Raw genomic sequence first — 22,728 nt, forward strand, 5'->3', positions numbered from 1 at the left:
TTGTACTGCCAGCTGATTGTGGAAGTACAGTATAAAAACCATCTTTATGGAGAGATCTTTCTGGTTTAGGCTTAGTCTAAGTGTCTCAAGTAGCCGGGGCTTTTGTTTGGGCCTAATCCATAACGTCTGATGGCTTTCCTCTCATCTCAAGATGAATGTGGTAGAAAATATAAATCAAAGAAACGTCCTTTGGCCTAGCCTTGCCTTGCCTTGCCTTATTTCCTTCTCATCCTGTTCTCTGTCCCAGCCTCTCTCACTAAGCCCTCGTCTGGCTGCATGTCTCTTCTTTCCTCTCTCCTTTTCTCAAACTCTCCTGCTTCCTGGCTTTCGTCTTTCAATTCCTCCATTTCATTCCTGCAGCCCGGCACTACTTTTTCCTCTTGCCTCCCTTTGGCCTGCTCCCTTGGCTTTCTCCCTCTCTTCCATATTCTTCTTCCCGACTTGTCTCTTGGAGACTTTTGGCCACTTTGGAGCCAAATCTAAGGATGGTTTGGAAACTTTTCAGAGGCCTCGCTGGTGACAGGGTGGACAGCAGGCAGTGACAGGCCCGGGGCTGACAGGCTCCCCCTCCCCTAGTGGGCGCTCGGCTGCCACACCCAGCTGACATAGAACCTTTGTCACAATGCCCGCTACCGTGGTGAGGATGCGGGCACTCTGCAGGTGACAGGGACCCAGCAGGACTTACAGTCAGCTCAGCAATTGCTCAGTTCCCCAAAGAAGCTGAATTCTGCAAATTGCTGCTTTTGCTCTTGAAATGATGTCATCAGGTGGGTGTTTTGGTGTAATACACTGAAAACCAGAGCAGAAATGCTGAAATATTCCCATGATATGCATGGTCTCTGCACCAAACCACCATGTCTCAGCCTAAGTATGTCTGCCGCTTGTTCTTTTGTACTGCCAGCTGATTGTGGAAGTACAGTATAAAAACCATCTTTATGGAGAGATCTTTCTGGTTTAGGCTTAGTCTAAGTGTCTCAAGTAGCCGGGGCTTTTGTTTGGGCCTAGTCCATAAGGTCTGATGGCTTTCCTCTCATCTCAAGATGAATGTGGTAGAAAATATAAATCAAAGAAACGTCCTTTGGCCTAGCCTTGCCTTGCCTTGCCTTGCCTTGCCTTATTTCCTTCTCATCCTGTTCTCTGTCCCAGCCTCTCTCACTAACCCCTCGTCTGGCTGCATGTCTCTTCTTTCCTCTCTCCTTTTCTCAAACTCTCCTGCTTCCTGGCTTTCGTCTTTCAATTCCTCCATTTCAGTCCTGCAGCCCGGCACTACTTTTTTCTCTTGCCTCCCTTTGGCCTGCTCCCTTGGCTTTCTCCCTCTCTTCCATATTCTTCTTCCCGACTTGTCTCTTGGAGACTTTTGGCCACTTTGGAGCCAAATCTAAGGATGGTTTGGAAACTTTTCAGAGGCCTCGCTGGTGACAGGGGGGACAGCAGGCAGTGACAGGCCCGGGGCTGACAGGCTCCCCCTCCCCTAGTGGGCGCTCGGCTGCCACACCCAGCTGACGTAGAACCTTTGTCACAATGCCCGCTACCGTGGTGAGGATGCGGGCACTCTGCAGGTGACAGGGACCCAGCAGGACTTACAGTCAGCTCAGCAATTGCTCAGTTCCCCAAAGAAGCTGAATTCTGCAAATTGCTGCTTTTGCTCTTGAAATGATGTCATCAGGTGGGTGTTTTGGTGTAATACACTGAAAACCAGAGCAGAAATGCTGAAATATTCCCATGATATGCATGGTCTCTGCACCAAACCACCATGACTCAGCCTAAGTATGTCTGCCGCTTGTTCTTTTGTACTGCCAGCTGATTGTGGAAGTACAGTATAAAAACCATCTTTATGGAGAGATCTTTCTGGTTTAGGCTTAGTCTAAGTGTCTCAAGTAGCCGGGGCTTTTGTTTGGGCCTAGTCCATAAGGTCTGATGGCTTTCCTCTCATCTCAAGATGAATGTGGTAGAAAATATAAATCAAAGAAACGTCCTTTGGCCTAGCCTTGCCTTGCCTTATTTCCTTCTCATCCTGTTCTCTGTCCCAGCCTCTCTCACTAACCCCTCGTCTGGCTGCATGTCTCTTCTTTCCTCTCTCCTTTTCTCAAACTCTCCTGCTTCCTGGCTTTCGTCTTTCAATTCCTCCATTTCAGTCCTGCAGCCCGGCACTACTTTTTTCTCTTGCCTCCCTTGGGCCTGCTCCCTTGGCTTTCTCCCTCTCTTCCATATCCTTCTTCCCGACTTGTCTCTTGGAGACTTTTGGCCACTTTGGACCCAAGTCTGGGCATGTTTTGGAAACTTTTCAGAGGCCTCGCTGGTGACAGGGGGGACAGCAGGCAGTGACAGGCCCGGGGCTGACAGGCTTCCCCTTCCCTAGCGAGCGCTCGGCTGCCACACCCAGCTGACGTAGAACCTTTGTCACAATGCCCGCTACCGTGGTGAGGATGCGGGCACTCTGCAGGTGACAGGGACCCAGCAGGACTTACAGTCAGCTCAGCAATTGCTCAGTTCCCCAAAGAAGCTGAATTCTGCAAATTGCTGCTTTTGCTCTTGAAATGATGTCATCAGGTGGGTGTTTTGGTGTAATACACTGAAAACCAGAGCAGAAATGCTGAAATATTCCCATGATATGCATGGTCTCTGCACCAAACCACCATGACTCAGCCTAAGTATGTCTGCCGCTTGTTCTTTTGTACTGCCAGCTGATTGTGGAAGTACAGTATAAAAACCATCTTTATGGAGAGATCTTTCTGGTTTAGGCTTAGTCTAAGTGTCTCAAGTAGCCGGGGCTTTTGTTTGGGCCTAATCCATAAGGTCTGATGGCTTTCCTCTCATCTCAAGATGAATGTGGTAGAAAATATAAATCAAAGAAACGTCCTTTGGCCTAGCCTTGCCTTGCCTTGCCTTGCCTTGCCTTATTTCCTTCTCATCCTGTTCTCTGTCCCAGCCTCTCTCACTAACCCCTCGTCTGGCTGCATGTCTCTTCTTTCCTCTCTCCTTTTCTCAAACTCTCCTGCTTCCTGGCTTTCGTCTTTCAATTCCTCCATTTCAGTCCTGCAGCCCGGCACTACTTTTTTCTCTTGCCTCCCTTGGGCCTGCTCCCTTGGCTTTCTCCCTCTCTTCCATATCCTTCTTCCCGACTTGTCTCTTGGAGACTTTTGGCCACTTTGGACCCAAGTCTGGGCATGTTTTGGAAACTTTTCAGAGGCCTCGCTGGTGACAGGGGGGACAGCAGGCAGTGACAGGCCCGGGGCTGACAGGCTTCCCCTTCCCTAGCGAGAGCTCGGCTGCCACACCCAGCTGACGTAGAACCTTTGTCACAATGCCCGCTACCGTGGTGAGGATGCGGGCACTCTGCAGGTGACAGGGACCCAGCAGGACTTACAGTCAGCTCAGCAATTGCTCAGTTCCCCAAAGAAGCTGAATTCTGCAAATTGCTGCTTTTGCTCTTGAAATGATGTCATCAGGTGGGTGTTTTGGTGTAATACACTGAAAACCAGAGCAGAAATGCTGAAATATTCCCATGATATGCATGGTCTCTGCACCAAACCACCATGTCTCAGCCTAAGTATGTCTGCCGCTTGTTCTTTTGTACTGCCAGCTGATTGTGGAAGTACAGTATAAAAACCATCTTTATGGAGAGATCTTTCTGGTTTAGGCTTAGTCTAAGTGTCTCAAGTAGCCGGGGCTTTTGTTTGGGCCTAGTCCATAAGGTCTGATGGCTTTCCTCTCATCTCAAGATGAATGTGGTAGAAAATATAAATCAAAGAAACGTCCTTTGGCCTAGCCTTGCCTTGCCTTGCCTTGCCTTGCCTTATTTCCTTCTCATCCTGTTCTCTGTCCCAGCCTCTCTCACTAACCCCTCGTCTGGCTGCATGTCTCTTCTTTCCTCTCTCCTTTTCTCAAACTCTCCTGCTTCCTGGCTTTCGTCTTTCAATTCCTCCATTTCAGTCCTGCAGCCCGGCACTACTTTTTTCTCTTGCCTCCCTTTGGCCTGCTCCCTTGGCTTTCTCCCTCTCTTCCATATTCTTCTTCCCGACTTGTCTCTTGGAGACTTTTGGCCACTTTGGAGCCAAATCTAAGGATGGTTTGGAAACTTTTCAGAGGCCTCGCTGGTGACAGGGGGGACAGCAGGCAGTGACAGGCCCGGGGCTGACAGGCTCCCCCTCCCCTAGTGGGCGCTCGGCTGCCACACCCAGCTGACGTAGAACCTTTGTCACAATGCCCGCTACCGTGGTGAGGATGCGGGCACTCTGCAGGTGACAGGGACCCAGCAGGACTTACAGTCAGCTCAGCAATTGCTCAGTTCCCCAAAGAAGCTGAATTCTGCAAATTGCTGCTTTTGCTCTTGAAATGATGTCATCAGGTGGGTGTTTTGGTGTAATACACTGAAAACCAGAGCAGAAATGCTGAAATATTCCCATGATATGCATGGTCTCTGCACCAAACCACCATGACTCAGCCTAAGTATGTCTGCCGCTTGTTCTTTTGTACTGCCAGCTGATTGTGGAAGTACAGTATAAAAAACATCTTTATGGAGAGATCTTTCTGGTTTAGGCTTAGTCTAAGTGTCTCAAGTAGCCGGGGCTTTTGTTTGGGCCTAGTCCATAAGGTCTGATGGCTTTCCTCTCATCTCAAGATGAATGTGGTAGAAAATATAAATCAAAGAAACGTCCTTTGGCCTAGCCTTGCCTTGCCTTATTTCCTTCTCATCCTGTTCTCTGTCCCAGCCTCTCTCACTAACCCCTCGTCTGGCTGCATGTCTCTTCTTTCCTCTCTCCTTTTCTCAAACTCTCCTGCTTCCTGGCTTTCGTCTTTCAATTCCTCCATTTCAGTCCTGCAGCCCGGCACTACTTTTTTCTCTTGCCTCCCTTGGGCCTGCTCCCTTGGCTTTCTCCCTCTCTTCCATATCCTTCTTCCCGACTTGTCTCTTGGAGACTTTTGGCCACTTTGGACCCAAGTCTGGGCATGTTTTGGAAACTTTTCAGAGGCCTCGCTGGTGACAGGGGGGACAGCAGGCAGTGACAGGCCCGGGGCTGACAGGCTTCCCCTCCCCTAGCGGGCGCTCGGCTGCCACACCCAGCTGACGTAGAACCTTGGTCACAATGCCCGCTACCGTGGTGAGGATGCGGGCACTCTGCAGGTGACAGGGACCCAGCAGGACTTGCTGTCAGCTCAGCAATTGCTCAGTTCCCCAAAGAAGCTGAATTCTGCAAATTGCTGCTTTTGCTCTTGAAATGATGTCATCAGGTGGGTGTTTTGGTGTAATACACTGAAAACCAGAGCAGAAATGCTGAAATATTCCCATGATATGCATGGTCTCTGCACCAAACCACCATGTCTCAGCCTAAGTATATCTGCCGCTTGTTCTTTTGTACTGCCAGCTGATTGTGGAAGTACAGTATAAAAACCATCTTTATGGAGAGATCTTTCTGGTTTACGCTTAGTCTAAGTGTCTCAAGTAGCTGGGGCTTTTGTTTGGGCCTAGTCCATAAGGTCTGATGGCTTTCCTCTCATCTCAAGATGAATGTGGTAGAAAATATAAATCAAAGAAACGTCCTTTGGACTAGCCTTGCCTTGCCTTGCCTTGCCTTATTTCCTTCTCATCCTGTTCTCTGTCCCAGCCTCTCTCACTAACCCCTCGTCTGGCTGCATGTCTCTTCTTTCCTCTCTCCTTTTCTCAAACTCTCCTGCTTCCTGGCTTTCGTCTTTCAATTCCTCCATTTCAGTCCTGCAGCCCGGCACTACTTTTTTCTCTTGCCTCCCTTGGGCCTGCTCCCTTGGCTTTCTCCCTCTCTTCCATATCCTTCTTCCCGACTTGTCTCTTGGAGACTTTTGGCCACTTTGGACCCAAGTCTGGGCATGTTTTGGAAACTTTTCAGAGGCCTCGCTGGTGACAGGGGGGACAGCAGGCAGTGACAGGCCCGGGGCTGACAGGCGCCCCCTCCCCTAGCGAGCGCTCGGCTGCCACACCCAGCTGACATAGAACCTTTGTCAAAATGCCCGCTACCGTGGTGAGGATGCGGGCACTCTGCAGGTGACAGGGACCCAGCAGGACTTACAGTCAGCTCAGCAATTGCTCAGTTCCCCAAAGAAGCTGAATTCTGCAAATTGCTGCTTTTGCTCTTGAAATGATGTCATCAGGTGGGTGTTTTGGTGTAATACACTGAAAACCAGAGCAGAAATGCTGAAATATTCCCATGATATGCATGGTCTCTGCACCAAACCACCATGACTCAGCCTAAGTATGTCTGCCGCTTGTTCTTTTGTACTGCCAGCTGATTGTGGAAGTACAGTATAAAAACCATCTTTATGGAGAGATCTTTCTGGTTTAGGCTTAGTCTAAGTGTCTCAAGTAGCCGGGGCTTTTGTTTGGGCCTAATCCATAAGGTCTGATGGCTTTCCTCTCATCTCAAGATGAATGTGGTAGAAAATATAAATCAAAGAAACGTCCTTTGGCCTAGCCTTGCCTTGCCTTGCCTTGCCTTGCCTTATTTCCTTCTCATCCTGTTCTCTGTCCCAGCCTCTCTCACTAACCCCTCGTCTGGCTGCATGTCTCTTCTTTCCTCTCTCCTTTTCTCAAACTCTCCTGCTTCCTGGCTTTCGTCTTTCAATTCCTCCATTTCAGTCCTGCAGCCCGGCACTACTTTTTTCTCTTGCCTCCCTTGGGCCTGCTCCCTTGGCTTTCTCCCTCTCTTCCATATCCTTCTTCCCGACTTGTCTCTTGGAGACTTTTGGCCACTTTGGACCCAAGTCTGGGCATGTTTTGGAAACTTTTCAGAGGCCTCGCTGGTGACAGGGGGGACAGCAGGCAGTGACAGGCCCGGGGCTGACAGGCTTCCCCTTCCCTAGCGAGCGCTCGGCTGCCACACCCAGCTGACGTAGAACCTTTGTCACAATGCCCGCTACCGTGGTGAGGATGCGGGCACTCTGCAGGTGACAGGGACCCAGCAGGACTTACAGTCAGCTCAGCAATTGCTCAGTTCCCCAAAGAAGCTGAATTCTGCAAATTGCTGCTTTTGCTCTTGAAATGATGTCATCAGGTGGGTGTTTTGGTGTAATACACTGAAAACCAGAGCAGAAATGCTGAAATATTCCCATGATATGCATGGTCTCTGCACCAAACCACCATGACTCAGCCTAAGTATGTCTGCCGCTTGTTCTTTTGTACTGCCAGCTGATTGTGGAAGTACAGTATAAAAACCATCTTTATGGAGAGATCTTTCTGGTTTAGGCTTAGTCTAAGTGTCTCAAGTAGCCGGGGCTTTTGTTTGGGCCTAATCCATAAGGTCTGATGGCTTTCCTCTCATCTCAAGATGAATGTGGTAGAAAATATAAATCAAAGAAACGTCCTTTGGCCTAGCCTTGCCTTGCCTTGCCTTGCCTTGCCTTATTTCCTTCTCATCCTGTTCTCTGTCCCAGCCTCTCTCACTAACCCCTCGTCTGGCTGCATGTCTCTTCTTTCCTCTCTCCTTTTCTCAAACTCTCCTGCTTCCTGGCTTTCGTCTTTCAATTCCTCCATTTCAGTCCTGCAGCCCGGCACTACTTTTTTCTCTTGCCTCCCTTGGGCCTGCTCCCTTGGCTTTCTCCCTCTCTTCCATATCCTTCTTCCCGACTTGTCTCTTGGAGACTTTTGGCCACTTTGGACCCAAGTCTGGGCATGTTTTGGAAACTTTTCAGAGGCCTCGCTGGTGACAGGGGGGACAGCAGGCAGTGACAGGCCCGGGGCTGACAGGCTTCCCCTTCCCTAGCGAGCGCTCGGCTGCCACACCCAGCTGACGTAGAACCTTTGTCACAATGCCCGCTACCGTGGTGAGGATGCGGGCACTCTGCAGGTGACAGGGACCCAGCAGGACTTACAGTCAGCTCAGCAATTGCTCAGTTCCCCAAAGAAGCTGAATTCTGCAAATTGCTGCTTTTGCTCTTGAAATGATGTCATCAGGTGGGTGTTTTGGTGTAATACACTGAAAACCAGAGCAGAAATGCTGAAATATTCCCATGATATGCATGGTCTCTGCACCAAACCACCATGACTCAGCCTAAGTATGTCTGCCGCTTGTTCTTTTGTACTGCCAGCTGATTGTGGAAGTACAGTATAAAAACCATCTTTATGGAGAGATCTTTCTGGTTTAGGCTTAGTCTAAGTGTCTCAAGTAGCCGGGGCTTTTGTTTGGGCCTAATCCATAACGTGTGATGGCTTTCCTCTCATCTCAAGATGAATGTGGTAGAAAATATAAATCAAAGAAACGTCCTTTGGCCTAGCCTTGCCTTGCCTTGCCTTATTTCCTTCTCATCCTGTTCTCTGTCCCAGCCTCTCTCACTAAGCCCTCGTCTGGCTGCATGTCTCTTCTTTCCTCTCTCCTTTTCTCAAACTCTCCTGCTTCCTGGCTTTCGTCTTTCAATTCCTCCATTTCATTCCTGCAGCCCGGCACTACTTTTTCCTCTTGCCTCCCTTTGGCCTGCTCCCTTGGCTTTCTCCCTCTCTTCCATATTCTTCTTCCCGACTTGTCTCTTGGAGACTTTTGGCCACTTTGGAGCCAAATCTAAGGATGGTTTGGAAACTTTTCAGAGGCCTCGCTGGTGACAGGGTGGACAGCAGGCAGTGACAGGCCCTGGGCTGACAGGCGCCCCCTCCCCTAGTGGGCGCTCGGCTGCCACACCCAGCTGACATAGAACCTTTGTCACAATGCCCGCTACCGTGGTGAGGATGCGGGCACTCTGCAGGTGACAGGGACCCAGCAGGACTTACTGTCAGCTCAGCAATTGCTCAGTTCCCCAAAGAAGCTGAATTCTGCAAATTGCTGCTTTTGCTCTTGAAATGATGTCATCAGGTGGGTGTTTTGGTGTAATACACTGAAAACCAGAGCAGAAATGCTGAAATATTCCCATGATATGCATGGTCTCTGCACCAAACCACCATGACTCAGCCTAAGTATGTCTGCCGCTTGTTCTTTTGTACTGCCAGCTGATTGTAGAAGTACAGTATAAAAACCATCTTTATGGAGAGATCTTTCTGGTTTAGGTTTAGTCTAAGTGTCTCAAGTAGCCGGGGCTTTTGTTTGGGCCTAGTACATAAGGTCTGATGGCTTTCCTCTCATCTCAAGATGAATGTGGTAGAAAATATAAATCAAAGAAACGTCCTTTGGCCTAGCCTTGCCTTGCCTTACCTTGCCTTATTTCCTTCTCATCCTGTTCTCTGTCCCAGCCTCTCTCACTAAGCCCTCGTCTGGCTGCATGTCTCTTCTTTCCTCTCTCCTTTTCTCAAACTCTCCTGCTTCCTGGCTTTCGTCTTTCAATTCCTCCATTTCAGTCCTGCAGCCGGGCACTACTTTTTCCTCTTGCCTCCCTTTGGCCTGCTCCCTTGGCTTTCTCCCTCTCTTCCATATCCTTCTTCCCGACTTGTCTCTTGGAGACTTTTGGCCACTTTGGACCCAAGTCTGGGCATGTTTTGGAAACTTTTCAGAGGCCTCGCTGGTGACAGGGGGGACAGCAGGCAGTGACAGGCCCGGGGCTGACAGGCTTCCCCTCCCCTAGCGAGCGCTCGGCTGCCACACCCAGCTGACGTAGAACCTTTGTCACAATGCCCGCTACCGTGGTGAGGATGCGGGCACTCTGCAGGTGACAGGGACCCAGCAGGACTTACAGTCAGCTCAGCAATTGCTCAGTTCCCCAAAGAAGCTGAATTCTGCAAATTGCTGCTTTTGCTCTTGAAATGATGTCATCAGGTGGGTGTTTTGGTGTAATACACTGAAAACCAGAGCAGAAATGCTGAAATATTCCCATGATATGCATGGTCTCTGCACCAAACCACCATGACTCAGCCTAAGTATGTCTGCCGCTTGTTCTTTTGTACTGCCAGCTGATTGTGGAAGTACAGTATAAAAACCATCTTTATGGAGAGATCTTTGTGGTTTACGCTTAGTCTAAGTGTCTCAAGTAGCCGGGGCTTTTGTTTGGGCCTAATCCATAACGTGTGATGGCTTTCCTCTCATCTCAAGATGAATGTGGTAGAAAATATAAATCAAAGAAACGTCCTTTGGCCTAGCCTTGCCTTGCCTTGCCTTATTTCCTTCTCATCCTGTTCTCTGTCCCAGCCTCTCTCACTAAGCCCTCGTCTGGCTGCATGTCTCTTCTTTCCTCTCTCCTTTTCTCAAACTCTCCTGCTTCCTGGCTTTCGTCTTTCAATTCCTCCATTTCAGTCCTGCAGCCCGGCACTACTTTTTCCTCTTGCCTCCCTTTGGCCTGCTCCCTTGGCTTTCTCCCTCTCTTCCATATTCTTCTCCCCGACTTGTCTCTTGGAGACTTTTGGCCACTTTGGAGCCAAATCTAAGGATGGTTTGGAAACTTTTCAGAGGCCTCGCTGGTGACAGGGCGGACAGCAGGCAGTGACAGGCCCGGGGCTGACAGGCTCACCCTCCCCTAGCGGGCGCTCGGCTGCCACACCCAGCTGACATAGAACCTTTGTCACAATGCCCGCTACCGTGGTGAGGATGCGGGCACTCTGCAGGTGACAGGGACCCAGCAGGACTTACAGTCAGCTCAGCAATTGCTCAGTTCCCCAAAGAAGCTGAATTCTGCAAATTGCTGCTTTTGCTCTTGAAATGATGTCATCAGGTGGGTGTTTTGGTGTAATACACTGAAAACCAGAGCAGAAATGCTGAAATATTCCCATGATATGCATGGTCTCTGCACCAAACCACCATGACTCAGCCTAAGTATGTCTGCCGCTTGTTCTTTTGTACTGCCAGCTGATTGTGGAAGTACAGTATAAAAACCATCTTTATGGAGAGATCTTTGTGGTTTAGGCTTAGTCTAAGTGTCTCAAGTAGCCGGGGCTTTTGTTTGGGCCTAGTCCATAAGGTCTGATGGCTTTCCTCTCATCTCAAGATGAATGTGGTAGAAAATATAAATCAAAGAAACGTCCTTTGGCCTAGCCTTGCCTTGCCTTGCCTTGCCTTGCCTTATTTCCTTCTCATCCTATTCTCTGTCCCAGCCTCTCTCACTAACCCCTCGTCTGGCTGCATGTCTCTTCTTTCCTCTCTCCTTTTCTCAAACTCTCCTGCTTCCTGGCTTTCGTCTTTCAATTCCTCCATTTCAGTCCTGCAGCCCGGCACTACTGTTTTCTCTTGCCTCCCTTTGGCCTGCTCCCTTGGCTTTCTCCCTCTCTTCCATATCCTTCTTCTCGACTTGTCTCTTGGAGACTTTTGGCCACTTTGGACCCAAGTCTGGGCATGTTTTGGAAACTTTTCAGAGGCCTCGCTGGTGACAGGGGGGACAGCAGGCAGTGACAGGCCCGGGGCTGACAGGCTTCCCCTTCCCTAGCGAGCGCTCGGCTGCCACACCCAGCTGACGTAGAACCTTTGTCACAATGCCCGCTACCGTGGTGAGGATGCGGGCACTCTGCAGGTGACAGGGACCCAGCAGGACTTACAGTCAGCTCAGCAATTGCTCAGTTCCCCAAAGAAGCTGAATTCTGCAAATTGCTGCTTTTGCTTTTGAAATGATGTCATCAGGTGGGTGTTTTGGTGTAATACACTGAAAACCAGAGCAGAAATGCTGAAATATTCCCATGATATGCATGGTCTCTGCACCAAACCACCATGACTCAGCCTAAGTATGTCTGCCGCTTGTTCTTTTGTACTGCCAGCTGATTGTGGAAGTACAGTATAAAAACCATCTTTATGGAGAGATCTTTCTGGTTTAGGCTTAGTCTAAGTGTCTCAAGTAGCCGGGGCTTTTGTTTGGGCCTAATCCATAACGTCTGATGGCTTTCCTCTCATCTCAAGATGAATGTGGTAGAAAATATAAATCAAAGAAACGTCCTTTGGCCTAGCCTTGCCTTGCCTTGCCTTATTTCCTTCTCATCCTGTTCTCTGTCCCAGCCTCTCTCACTAAGCCCTCGTCTGGCTGCATGTCTCTTCTTTCCTCTCTCCTTTTCTCAAACTCTCCTGCTTCCTGGCTTTCGTCTTTCAATTCCTCCATTTCATTCCTGCAGCCCGGCACTACTTTTTCCTCTTGCCTCCCTTTGGCCTGCTCCCTTGGCTTTCTCCCTCAGTTCCATATCCTTCTTCCCGACTTGTCTCTTGGAGACTTTTGGCCACTTTGGAGCCAAATCTAAGGATGGTTTGGAAACTTTTCAGAGGCCTCGCTGGTGACAGGGTGGACAGCAGGCAGTGACAGGCCCGGGGCTGACAGGCTCCCCCTCCCCTAGTGGGCGCTCGGCTGCCACACCCAGCTGACATAGAACCTTTGTCACAATGCCCGCTACCGTGGTGAGGATGCGGGCACTCTGCAGGTGACAGGGACCCAGCAGGACTTACAGTCAGCTCAGCAATTGCTCAGTTCCCCAAAGAAGCTGAATTCTTCAAATTGCTGCTTTTGCTCTTGAAATGATGTCATCAGGTGGGTGTTTTGGTGTAATACACTGAAAACCAGAGCAGAAATGCTGAAATATTCCCATGATATGCATGGTCTCTGCACCAAACCACCATGACTCAGCCTAAGTATGTCTGCCGCTTGTTCTTTTGTACTGCCAGCTGATTGTGGAAGTACAGTATAAAAAACATCTTTATGGAGAGATCTTTCTGGTTTAGGCTTAGTCTAAGTGTCTCAAGTAGCCGGGGCTTTTGTTTGGGCCTAGTCCATAAGGTCTGATGGCTTTCCTCTCATCTCAAGATGAATGTGGTAGAAAATATAAATCAAAGAAACGTCCTTTGGCCTAGCCTTGCCTTGCCTTGCCTTGCCTTGCCTTATTTCCTTCTCATCCTGTTCTCTGTCCCAGCCTCTCTCACTAACCCCTCGTCTGGCTGCATGTCTCTTCTTTCCTCTCTCCTTTTCTCAAACTCTCCTGCTTCCTGGCTTTCGTCTTTCAATTCCTCCATTTCAGTCCTGCAGCCGGGCACTACTTTTTCCTCTTGCCTCCCTTTGGCCTGCTCCCTTGGCTTTCTCCCTCTCTTCCATATCCTTCTTCCCGACTTGTCTCTTGGAGACTTTTGGCCACTTTGGACCCAAGTCTGGGCATGTTTTGGAAACTTTTCAGAGGCCTCGCTGGTGACAGGGGGGACAGCAGGCAGTGACAGGCCCGGGGCTGACAGGCTTCCCCTCCCCTAGCGAGCGCTCGGCTGCCACACCCAGCTGACGTAGAACCTTTGTCACAATGCCCGCTACCGTGGTGAGGATGCGGGCACTCTGCAGGTGACAGGGACCCAGCAGGACTTACAGTCAGCTCAGCAATTGCTCAGTTCCCCAAAGAAGCTGAATTCTGCAAATTGCTGCTTTTGCTCTTGAAATGATGTCATCAGGTGGGTGTTTTGGTGTAATACACTGAAAACCAGAGCAGAAATGCTGAAATATTCCCATGATATGCATGGTCTCTGCACCAAACCACCATGACTCAGCCTAAGTATGTCTGCCGCTTGTTCTTTTGTACTGCCAGCTGATTGTGGAAGTACAGTATAAAAAACATCTTTATGGAGAGATCTTTGTGGTTTACGCTTAGTCTAAGTGTCTCAAGTAGCCGGGGCTTTTGTTTGGGCCTAATCCATAACGTGTGATGGCTTTCCTCTCATCTCAAGATGAATGTGGTAGAAAATATAAATCAAAGAAACGTCCTTTGGCCTAGCCTTGCCTTGCCTTGCCTTATTTCCTTCTCATCCTGTTCTCTGTCCCAGCCTCTCTCACTAACCCCTCGTCTGGCTGCATGTCTCTTCTTTCCTCTCTCCTTTTCTCAAACTCTCCTGCTTCCTGGCTTTCGTCTTTCAATTCCTCCATTTCAGTCCTGCAGCCCGGCACTACTTTTTCCTCTTGCCTCCCTTTGGCCTGCTCCCTTGGCTTTCTCCCTCTCTTCCATATTCTTCTTCCCGACTTGTCTCTTGGAGACTTTTGGCCACTTTGGAGCCAAATCTAAGGATGGTTTGGAAACTTTTCAGAGGCCTCGCTGGTGACAGGGTGGACAGCAGGCAGTGACAGGCCCGGGGCTGACAGGCTCCCCCTCCCCTAGTGGGCGCTCGGCTGCCACACCCAGCTGACATAGAACCTTTGTCACAATGCCCGCTACCGTGGTGAGGATGCGGGCACTCTGCAGGTGACAGGGACCCAGCAGGACTTACAGTCAGCTCAGCAATTGCTCAGTTCCCCAAAGAAGCTGAATTCTTCAAATTGCTGCTTTTGCTCTTGAAATGATGTCATCAGGTGGGTGTTTTGGTGTAATACACTGAAAACCAGAGCAGAAATGCTGAAATATTCCCATGATATGCATGGTCTCTGCACCAAACCACCATGACTCAGCCTAAGTATGTCTGCCGCTTGTTCTTTTGTACTGCCAGCTGATTGTGGAAGTACAGTATAAAAAACATCTTTATGGAGAGATCTTTCTGGTTTAGGCTTAGTCTAAGTGTCTCAAGTAGCCGGGGCTTTTGTTTGGGCCTAGTCCATAAGGTCTGATGGCTTTCCTCTCATCTCAAGATGAATGTGGTAGAAAATATAAATCAAAGAAACGTCCTTTGGCCTAGCCTTGCCTTGCCTTATTTCCTTCTCATCCTGTTCTCTGTCCCAGCCTCTCTCACTAACCCCTCGTCTGGCTGCATGTCTCTTCTTTCCTCTCTCCTTTTCTCAAACTCTCCTGCTTCCTGGCTTTCGTCTTTCAATTCCTCCATTTCAGTCCTGCAGCCCGGCACTACTTTTTTCTCTTGCCTCCCTTGGGCCTGCTCCCTTGGCTTTCTCCCTCTCTTCCATATCCTTCTTCCCGACTTGTCTCTTGGAGACTTTTGGCCACTTTGGACCCAAGTCTGGGCATGTTTTGGAAACTTTTCAGAGGCCTCGCTGGTGACAGGGGGGACAGCAGGCAGTGACAGGCCCGGGGCTGACAGGCTTCCCCTCCCCTAGCGGGCGCTCGGCTGCACACCCAGCTGACGTAGAACCTTGGTCACAATGCCCGCTACCGTGGTGAGGATGCGGGCACTCTGCAGGTGACAGGGACCCAGCAGGACTTGCTGTCAGCTCAGCAATTGCTCAGTTCCCCAAAGAAGCTGAATTCTGCAAATTGCTGCTTTTGCTCTTGAAATGATGTCATCAGGTGGGTGTTTTGGTGTAATACACTGAAAACCAGAGCAGAAATGCTGAAATATTCCCATGATATGCATGGTCTCTGCACCAAACCACCATGTCTCAGCCTAAGTATATCTGCCGCTTGTTCTTTTGTACTGCCAGCTGATTGTGGAAGTACAGTATAAAAACCATCTTTATGGAGAGATCTTTCTGGTTTACGCTTAGTCTAAGTGTCTCAAGTAGCCGGGGCTTTTGTTTGGGCCTAGTCCATAAGGTCTGATGGCTTTCCTCTCATCTCAAGATGAATGTGGTAGAAAATATAAATCAAAGAAACGTCCTTTGGCCTAGCCTTGCCTTGCCTTGCCTTGCCTTGCCTTATTTCCTTCTCATCCTGTTCTCTGTCCCAGCCTCTCTCACTAACCCCTCGTCTGGCTGCATGTCTCTTCTTTCCTCTCTCCTTTTCTCAAACTCTCCTGCTTCCTGGCTTTCGTCTTTCAATTCATCCATTTCAGTCCTGCAGCCCGGCACTACTTTTTTCTCTTGCCTCCCTTTGGCCTGCTCCCTTGGCTTTCTCCCTCTCTTCCATATCCTTCTTCCCGACTTGTCTCTTGGAGACTTTTGGCCACTTTGGACCCAAGTTTGGGCATGTTTTGGAAACTTTTCAGAGGCCTCGCTGGTGACACGGGGGACAGCAGGCAGTGACAGGCCCGGGGCTGACAGGCTTCCCCTCCCCTAGCGAGCGCTCGGCTGCCACACCCAGCTGACGTAAAACCTTTGTCACAATGCCCGCTACTGTGGTGAGGATGCGGGCACTCTGCAGGTGACAGGGACCCAGCAGGACTTGCTGTCAGCTCAGCAATTGCTCAGTTCCCCAAAGAAGCTGAATTCTGCAAATTGCTGCTTTTGCTCTTGAAATGATGTCATCAGGTGGGTGTTTTGGTGTAATACACTGAAAACCAGAGCAGAAATGCTGAAATATTCCCATGATATGCATGGTCTCTGCACCAAACCACCATGTCTCAGGCTAAGTATGTCTGCCGCTTGTTCTTTTGTACTGCCAGCTGATTGTGGAAGTACAGTATAAAAACCATCTTTATGGAGAGATCTTTCTGGTTTAGGCTTAGTCTAAGTGTCTCAAGTAGCCGGGGCTTTTGTTTGGGCCTAGTCCATAAGGTCTGATGGCTTTCCTCTCATCTCAAGATGAATGTGGTAGAAAATATAAATCAAAGAAACGTCCTTTGGCCTAGCCTTGCCTTGCCTTGCCTTATTTCCTTCTCATCCTGTTCTCTGTCCCAGCCTCTCTCACTAACCCCTCGTCTGGCTGCATGTCTCTTCTTTCCTCTCTCCTTTTCTCAAACTCTCCTGCTTCCTGGCTTTCGTCTTTCAATTCCTCCATTTCAGTCCTGCAGCCCCGCACTACTTTTTCCTCTTGCCTCCCTTTGGCCTGCTCCCTTGGCTTTCTCCCTCTCTTCCATATCGTTCTTCCCGACTTGTCTCTTGGAGACTTTTGGCCACTTTGGACCCAAGTCTGGGCATATTTTGGAAACTTTTCAGAGGCCTCGCTGGTGACAGGGGGGACAGCAGGCAGTGACAGGCCCGGGGCTGAAAGGCTCCCCCTCCCCTAGCGGGCGCTCGGCTGCCACACCCAGCTGACATAGAACCTTTGTCACAATGCCCGCTACCGTGGTGAGGATGCGGGCACTCTGCAGGTGACAGGGACCCAGCAGGACTTGCTGTCAGCTCAGCAATTGCTCAGTTCCCCAAAGAAGTTGAATTTTGCAAATTGCTGCTTTGCTCTTGAAATGATGTCATCAGGTGGGTGTTTTGGTGTAATACACTGAAAACCAGAGCAGAAATGCTGAAATATTCCCATGATATGCATGGTCTCTGCACCAAACCACCATGACTCAGCCTAAGTCCATTTGCCGCTTGTTCTTTTGTACTGCCAGCTGATTGTGAAAGTACAGTATAAAAACCATCTTTATGGAGAGATCTTTGTGGTTTAGGCTTAGTCTAAGTGTCTCAAGTAGCCGGGGCTTTTGTTTGGGCCTAATCCATAAGGTCTGATGGCTTTCCTCCTCATCTCAAGATGAATGTGGTAGAAAATATAAATCAAAGAAACCTCGTTTGGCCTAGCCTAGCATTGCCTTGCCTTGCCTTATTTCCTTCTCATCCTGTTCTCTGTCCCAGCCTCTCTCACTAAGCCCTCGTCTGGCTGCATGTCTCTTCTTTCCTCTCTCCTTTTCTCAAACTCTCCTGCTTCCTGGCTTTCGTCTTTCAATTCCTCCATTTCAGTCCTGCAGCCCGGCACTACTTTTTTCTCTTGCCTCCCTTTGGCCTGCTCCCTTGGCTTTCTCCCTCTCTTCCATATCCTTCTTCCCGACTTGTCTCTTGGAGACTTTTGGCCACTTTGGACCCAAGTCTGGGGTTGTTTTGGAAACTTTTCAGAGGCCTCGCTGGTGACAGGGGGGACAGCAGGCAGTGACAGGCCCGGGGCTGACAGGCTTCCCCTCCCCTAGCGAGCGCTCGGCTGCCACACCCAGCTGACGTAAAACCTTTGTCACAATGCCCGCTACCGTGGTGAGGATGCGGGCACTCTGCAGGTGACAGGGACCCAGCAGGACTTGCTGTCAGCTCAGCAATTGCTCAGTTCCCCAAAGAAGCTGAATTCTGCAAATTGCTGCTTTTGCTCTTGAAATGATGTCATCAGGTGGGTGTTTTGGTGTAATACACTGAAAACCAGAGCAGAAATGCTGAAATATTCCCATGATATGCATGGTCTCTGCACCAAACCACCATGTCTCAGCCTAAGTATGTCTGCCGCTTGTTCTTTTGTACTGCCAGCTGATTGTGGAAGTACAGTATAAAAACCATCTTTATAGAGAGATCTTTCTGGTTTAGGCTTAGTCTAAGTGTCTCAAGTAGCCGGGGCTTTTGTTTGGGCCTAATCCATATGGTCTGATGGCTTTCCTCTCATCTCAAGATGAATGTGGTAGAAAATATAAATCAAAGAAACGTCCTTTGGCCTAGCCTTGCCTTGCCTTATTTCCTTCTCATCCTGTTCTCTGTCCCAGCCTCTCTCACTAAGCCCTCGTCTGGCTGCATGTCTCTTCTTTCCTCTCTCCTTTTCTCAAACTCTCCTGCTTCCTGGCTTTCGTCTTTCAATTCCTCCATTCAGTCCTGCAGCCCGGCACTACTTTTTTCTCTTGCCTCCCTTGGGCCTGCTCCCTTGGCTTTCTCCCTCTCTTCCATATTCTTCTTCCCGACTTGTCTCTTGGAGACTTTTGGCCACTTTGGACCCAAGTCTGGGCATGTTTTGGAAACTTTTCAGAGGCTTCGCTGGTGACAGGGGGGACAGCAGGCAGTGACAGGCCCGGGGCTGACAGGCTCCCCCTCCCCTAGCGGGCGCTCGGCTGCCACACCCAGCTGACGTAGAACCTTTGTCACAATGCCCGCTACCGTGGTGAGAATGCGGGCACTCTGCAGGTGACAGGGACCCAGCAGGACTTGCTGTCAGCTCAGCAATTGCTCAGTTCCCCAAAGAAGCTGAATTCTGCAAATTGCTGCTTTTGCTCTTGAAATGATGTCATCAGGTGGGTGTTTTGGTGTAATACACTGAAAACCAGAGCAGAAATGCTGAAATATTCCCATGATATGCATGGTCTCTGCAGCAAACCACCATGTCTCAGCCTAAGTATGTCTGCCGCTTGTTCTTTTGTACTGCCAGCTGATTGTGGAAGTACAGTATAAAAACCATCTTTATGGAGAGATCTTTCTGGTTTAGGCTTAGTCTAAGTGTCTCAAGTAGCCGGGGCTTTTGTTTGGGCCTAATCCATATGGTCTGATGGCTTTCCTCTCATCTCAAGATGAATGTGGTAGAAAATATAAATCAAAGAAACGTCCTTTGGCCTAGCCTTGCCTTGCCTTGCCTTATTTCCTTCTCATCCTGTTCTCTGTCCCAGCCTCTCTCACTAACCCCTCGTCTGGCTGCATGTCTCTTCTTTCCTCTCTCCTTTTCTCAAACTCTCCTGCTTCCTGGCTTTCGTCTTTCAATTCCTCCATTTCAGTCCTGCAGCCCCGCACTACTTTTTCCTCTTGCCTCCCTTTGGCCTGCTCCCTTGGCTTTCTCCCTCTCTTCCATATCGTTCTTCCCGACTTGTCTCTTGGAGACTTTTGGCCACTTTGGACCCAAGTCTGGGCATATTTTGGAAACTTTTCAGAGGCCTCGCTGGTGACAGGGGGGACAGCAGGCAGTGACAGGCCCGGGGCTGAAAGGCTCCCCCTCCCCTAGCGGGCGCTCGGCTGCCACACCCAGCTGACATAGAACCTTTGTCACAATGCCCGCTACCGTGGTGAGGATGCGGGCACTCTGCAGGTGACAGGGACCCAGCAGGACTTGCTGTCAGCTCAGCAATTGCTCAGTTCCCCAAAGAAGTTGAATTTTGCAAATTGCTGCTTTGCTCTTGAAATGATGTCATCAGGTGGGTGTTTTGGTGTAATACACTGAAAACCAGAGCAGAAATGCTGAAATATTCCCATGATATGCATGGTCTCTGCACCAAACCACCATGACTCAGCCTAAGTCCATTTGCCGCTTGTTCTTTTGTACTGCCAGCTGATTGTGAAAGTACAGTATAAAAACCATCTTTATGGAGAGATCTTTGTGGTTTAGGCTTAGTCTAAGTGTCTCAAGTAGCCGGGGCTTTTGTTTGGGCCTAATCCATAAGGTCTGATGGCTTTCCTCCTCATCTCAAGATGAATGTGGTAGAAAATATAAATCAAAGAAACCTCGTTTGGCCTAGCCTAGCATTGCCTTGCCTTGCCTTATTTCCTTCTCATCCTGTTCTCTGTCCCAGCCTCTCTCACTAAGCCCTCGTCTGGCTGCATGTCTCTTCTTTCCTCTCTCCTTTTCTCAAACTCTCCTGCTTCCTGGCTTTCGTCTTTCAATTCCTCCATTTCAGTCCTGCAGCCCGGCACTACTTTTTTCTCTTGCCTCCCTTTGGCCTGCTCCCTTGGCTTTCTCCCTCTCTTCCATATCCTTCTTCCCGACTTGTCTCTTGGAGACTTTTGGCCACTTTGGACCCAAGTCTGGGGTTGTTTTGGAAACTTTTCAGAGGCCTCGCTGGTGACAGGGGGGACAGCAGGCAGTGACAGGCCCGGGGCTGACAGGCTTCCCCTCCCCTAGCGAGCGCTCGGCTGCCACACCCAGCTGACGTAAAACCTTTGTCACAATGCCCGCTACCGTGGTGAGGATGCGGGCACTCTGCAGGTGACAGGGACCCAGCAGGACTTGCTGTCAGCTCAGCAATTGCTCAGTTCCCCAAAGAAGCTGAATTCTGCAAATTGCTGCTTTTGCTCTTGAAATGATGTCATCAGGTGGGTGTTTTGGTGTAATACACTGAAAACCAGAGCAGAAATGCTGAAATATTCCCATGATATGCATGGTCTCTGCACCAAACCACCATGTCTCAGCCTAAGTATGTCTGCCGCTTGTTCTTTTGTACTGCCAGCTGATTGTGGAAGTACAGTATAAAAACCATCTTTATAGAGAGATCTTTCTGGTTTAGGCTTAGTCTAAGTGTCTCAAGTAGCCGGGGCTTTTGTTTGGGCCTAATCCATATGGTCTGATGGCTTTCCTCTCATCTCAAGATGAATGTGGTAGAAAATATAAATCAAAGAAACGTCCTTTGGCCTAGCCTTGCCTTGCCTTATTTCCTTCTCATCCTGTTCTCTGTCCCAGCCTCTCTCACTAAGCCCTCGTCTGGCTGCATGTCTCTTCTTTCCTCTCTCCTTTTCTCAAACTCTCCTGCTTCCTGGCTTTCGTCTTTCAATTCCTCCATTCAGTCCTGCAGCCCGGCACTACTTTTTTCTCTTGCCTCCCTTGGGCCTGCTCCCTTGGCTTTCTCCCTCTCTTCCATATTCTTCTTCCCGACTTGTCTCTTGGAGACTTTTGGCCACTTTGGACCCAAGTCTGGGCATGTTTTGGAAACTTTTCAGAGGCTTCGCTGGTGACAGGGGGGACAGCAGGCAGTGACAGGCCCGGGGCTGACAGGCTCCCCCTCCCCTAGCGGGCGCTCGGCTGCCACACCCAGCTGACGTAGAACCTTTGTCACAATGCCCGCTACCGTGGTGAGAATGCGGGCACTCTGCAGGTGACAGGGACCCAGCAGGACTTGCTGTCAGCTCAGCAATTGCTCAGTTCCCCAAAGAAGCTGAATTCTGCAAATTGCTGCTTTTGCTCTTGAAATGATGTCATCAGGTGGGTGTTTTGGTGTAATACACTGAAAACCAGAGCAGAAATGCTGAAATATTCCCATGATATGCATGGTCTCTGCAGCAAACCACCATGTCTCAGCCTAAGTATGTCTGCCGCTTGTTCTTTTGTACTGCCAGCTGATTGTGGAAGTACAGTATAAAAACCATCTTTATGGAGAGATCTTTCTGGTTTAGGCTTAGTCTAAGTGTCTCAAGTAGCCGGGGCTTTTGTTTGGGCCTAATCCATATGGTCTGATGGCTTTCCTCTCATCTCAAGATGAATGTGGTAGAAAATATAAATCAAAGAAACGTCCTTTGGCCTAGCCTTGCCTTGCCTTATTTCCTTCTCATCCTGTTCTCTGTCCCAGCCTCTCTCACTAAGCCCTCGTCTGGCTGACTGTCTCTTCTTTCCTCTCTCCTTTTCTCAAACTCTCCTGCTTCCTGGCTTTCGTCTTTCAATTCCTCCATTTCAGTCCTGCAGCCCGGCACTACTTTTTCCTCTTGCCTCCCTTTGGCCTGCTCCCTTGGCTTTCTCCCTCTCTTCCATATTCTTCTTCCCGACTTGTCTCTTGGAGACTTTTGGCCACTTTGGAGCCAAGTCTGGGCATGATTTGGAAACTTTTAAGAGGCCTCGCTGGTGACAGGGGGGACAGCAGGCAGTGACAGGCCCGGGGCTGACAGGCTCCCCCTCCCCTAGCGGGCGCTCGGCTGCCACACCCAGCTGACGTAGAACCTTTGTCACAATGCCCGCTACCGTGGGGAGGATGCGGGCACTCTGCAGGTGACAGGGACCCAGCAGGACTTGCTGTCAGCTCAGCAATTGCTCAGTTCCCCAAAGAAGCTGAATTCTGCAAATTGCTGCTTTTGCTCTTGAAATGATGTCATCAGGTGGGTGTTTTGGTGTAATACACTGAAAACCAGAGCAGAAATGCTGAAATATTCCCATGATATGCATGGTCTCTGCACCAAACCACCATGTCTCAGCCTAAGTATGTCTGCCGCTTGTTCTTTTGTACTGCCAGCTGATTGTGGAAGTACAGTATAAAAACCATCTTTATGGAGAGATCTTTCTGGTTTAGGCTTAGTCTAAGTGTCTCAAGTAGCCGGGGCTTTTGTTTGGGCCTAATCCATATGGTCTGATGCCTTTCCTCTCATCTCAAGATGAATGTGGTAGAAAATATAAATCAAGGAAACCTCGTTTGGCCTAGCCTTGCCTTGCCTTATTTCCTTCTCATCCTGTTCTCTGTCCCAGCCTCTCTCACTAACCCCTCGTCTGGCTGCATGTCTCTTCTTTCCTCTCTCCTTTTCTCAAACTCTCCTGCTTCCTGGCTTTCGTCTTTCAATTCCTCCATTTCATTCCTGCAGCCCGGCACTACTTTTTCCTCTTGCCTCCCTTTGGCCTGCTCCCTTGGCTTTCTCCCTCTCTTCCATATCCTTCTTCCCGAC

The sequence above is a fragment of the Patagioenas fasciata genome, unplaced genomic scaffold, assembly GCF_037038585.1.
Source record: "Patagioenas fasciata isolate bPatFas1 unplaced genomic scaffold, bPatFas1.hap1 Unplaced_2, whole genome shotgun sequence".
Taxonomy (NCBI): Eukaryota; Metazoa; Chordata; class Aves; order Columbiformes; family Columbidae; genus Patagioenas; species Patagioenas fasciata.